We start from the raw sequence: 3,322 nt of genomic DNA, 5'->3' as shown, positions 1-3,322 counted from the left end.
TTTCCTTTCTTTCCTTTCTTTCCTTCCTTTCCTTCCTTTCCTTCCTTCCTTCCTTCCTTCCTTCCTTCCTTCCTTCCTTCCCTTCTTCCCTCCTTTCTTTCTTTCTTTCTTTCTTTCTTTCTTTCTTTCTTTCTTTCTTTCTTTCTTTCTTTCTTTCTTTCTTTCTTTCTTTTCTTTCTTTCTTTCTTTCTTTCTGCCCCAAAGGGCAGACAGGTTTATTGGGCAACAGCCGGGAAAATGGGTGCTTGCACTTGGCCACACGCTGCAGCTCCTCCTTCTTCTTGATGGCATAGGAGTTGGAGGAGCCCTATGTTCAGTCATGAGCATCATGGCATTGATGAGCTCATCTGCCAGGCACTCAGCAATGGTCTTGATGTTCCGGAAGGGAGCCTCATGAGCTCCTTTGCACAGCAGCCAGATGGCCTGATTCACATGGTGCAGTGGGGACACGTCCACAACCTGTTGTCTCACAGTCCCGGCTCGCCCAATGCATGTGGAGCCCTCCCAGAGACGACTGTTGATGATGGCGTTCACCAGGACTTACAGAGGGTTCTCGCCTGTGAGCAGGTGTATGATCTCAAAGGCATACTTGACGATGCACACAGTCATGAGCTTCTTGCAGTTGTTGCGGCCATGCATCATCATGGAGTTAGTGAGGGTCTCCACAATGGGGCACTGAGCTTTGCGGAAGCGTTTGGGGGCATACTACCCTGTACTGTGAGGCAGGTACTTGGCATACTTCTCCATCACTGCAATGTAATCCTGCAGGGAAATGGCATTGATCTGCATATCATCGGTGCTCCACTTCCCAAAGAGCTTAATGTCAAGGGTCTCTGCCACCGCTGGTGCTGCTGTCTCCCACTCCGTCATCCTGAGAGCACAACCTGAGAGTCTCTGTCGCTCAGCGTGGACCACGTGCCACCCTGGCACAGAAAGGCAGAGCGGCTGTGTAGTTTTCTATTATGTATATGCATGACATTTTCTTTACCCAGTAAATCATCAATGAACATGATTTTCTGAAGGAGACCTCTCAGGAGAAGGGCAGGACAGCAGGCTAGGGAAAGGAGAGTGGAGAGCTGGACTGGATATGGTCCCACCTGGAGCTGTATTTCAACTTGCACTTCAAATTTAGTCCCATCTTGAGGCAAAATAGCTGATCTATGTTCTCCAGGGGATGCAAAATCGCTGCATCAAGATGATGTCCATGAAGGATTTTAATGGTGACGAAAAGTGGTTATGACATGTGTTAAGTGAATCAGAGACTAGACAGGAATCTACCACCCATACAGTCTTAACCATGCACTGAAGTCTACTGAACCAAGACTAAAGAGAGTTATACAAAAGTATTATTCGTGGTTATCTCTGGAAGATGCAAGATCTCTGGAAGAGAAAAGGTGGTCACTTTCTTTAATTTTTAAAATAAATTTCCAAAGTTTTTACAGTGAACATAGTGTAGTGAACAAGAACACGTTCACTACACTAGAACAAGAACACCTAGTATGTGTTCAAAATCTTGTTTAGCAACCCACGTAAGGTATGACTGAACAATTTAGTTTCCATCCTTTAAAAGGGGATTGATAAATTATGATCCATGACCAAATTCAACTGACCATCTGTTTTGTAAATAAAGTTTTATTGGAATTCCTCATCTATGACTGTTTTTGTACAATAGCAGAACAGAATTGTTTCCACTCTGATAGGTTTAAAACAGAGCATGTGGGAGAAGAAATCACTCAACCCTTACAATACTATTGTCACTTCCACAACTCACTTTATTTTCCATCAGAAGCACAACTAGTCCTTGCAGGTTCTTATTACAAATAAAGAAAATGAGACTCAGTAATTAAAGTGAATTGCCTAAGTCCCCATAACTATCTCAAAGCACGTGGAACCAGGCATATGTGTGATCCTCAATATACAACCTTTACAATCAATTCGTTGCTTCCAAGAAATCAGTAATTATCTATTTTCAGGTATATCCCAGGTTTCCAGAGTGGAACCAGGGAATAGAAAAGGTTGTATATAAAGGTTCATTAGGTTTTAGTAGTAGTATATTTTTCATACAGGGCTAGTTTGCTCAAATACTTTTGATCATTTGTGAACAATGCAGTTAAGATAAATCCTACCAGGGGATTATGTAAATTTAATGTTTGAATGCATTTCTTTTGCATATTGGAAGCTCATATAACTTTTTGTGTACCATATTCATGCAGGAATTCTTTTACTAGAAGCAAGAATGTAAAGCTTACCAGAATTCGTTATTTTCATTCTTCAAGATGAGAAATATTGTGCTTTTAGATTCTATTACATATTGCTGTGCTTTGGAGCAAAGACAATCTGTAACAGACATTTTATTCCACCTGTTTTTACTATATTTACTGTAGTCTTATAGATGTAGGCTAGAGAAAAAAGTTAAAGTAGCTGAATAAAATATATTTTCCATGTCTTTTTTGGGGGGGAATCCTTAAGAATAAAATGTAAGTAGTTTTGTGAGTATATGAAAGGCAACCTCTCAGTGCTGTTTCTCTGTGTTCTTTCAAACAGGTATTATCTTCTCAAATACCTGAGCATGAATGATGGAACTCAGGAATGGTAAGTATGATGATTTAGGCTGCACCAGAAGAAGGACAGAGCAGAGTTGTGATCCGTCCTGAAATGCATGGCAGGTGATATTTAGAAACAGGCTGTCTGGGGCCAGGTACAGTGACTCACACCTGTAATTATAGCATTTGGGAGGCAACAGGCTAGGTGCCCAGGCTAGTCTTGAACTCCAGGGCTCAAGCAATCTTTTGTAACAAGACCTCGTGTCTACAAAAGAAAAAAAAAAAAAAAAAAAAAAAATTAGAAAAAACCCAGCCAGACATGGTGGTCTACACCTTCAGTCCTAGCTACTCAGGAAGCTGGGGCAGGAGGATCCCTTGAGCCAGGGAGTTTGAGGCTGCAGTGAGCTGTCATTAGACCACTGTACTCCAGCTTGGGTGATGGAGAGAGACCCTGTCTTTAGAAAAAAAAACTGTTTTAAAATTAAGAAATAGAAATAAGCTATTTGCAAATAGTTAATGAGTTTTTTCCATATGTAAAGTGTGCTGCTAAGAAATGTGTAAATAAGACACAGTCTCCATATTATGAGCTGAATATTTTTTGTAGAATAAATACATGTTTTAAGTAAATACTTATAGTACAGGGAACAGACAATATAGTCAATGCATTTAACAATAAATCATTAATTATTTCCTATTTACCAGATGTTTTACTGGTCCCATGGCTGCCTCTAGGGTAGGGTGCCTGTGACTCCTAAAGCCCCAGAGGAAGTGTTACAGTG

General features: G+C 40.8%; 1 pseudogene; it reads right to left on the bottom strand.

Annotated features, from left to right (window-relative positions):
* LOC108517620 (40S ribosomal protein S5 pseudogene) overlaps positions 1 to 917 on the bottom strand; it is an 8,032-nt pseudogene extending 7,115 nt beyond the window's left edge.
* Between the last annotated feature and the right edge of the window lie 2,405 nt (positions 918 to 3,322).

This window comes from Rhinopithecus bieti, unplaced genomic scaffold (genome assembly GCF_001698545.2).
Source record: "Rhinopithecus bieti isolate Rb0 unplaced genomic scaffold, ASM169854v2 scaffold_39746, whole genome shotgun sequence".
Taxonomy (NCBI): domain Eukaryota; kingdom Metazoa; phylum Chordata; class Mammalia; order Primates; family Cercopithecidae; genus Rhinopithecus; species Rhinopithecus bieti.
This window is presented reverse-complemented; position numbering and strand designations above follow the sequence as displayed.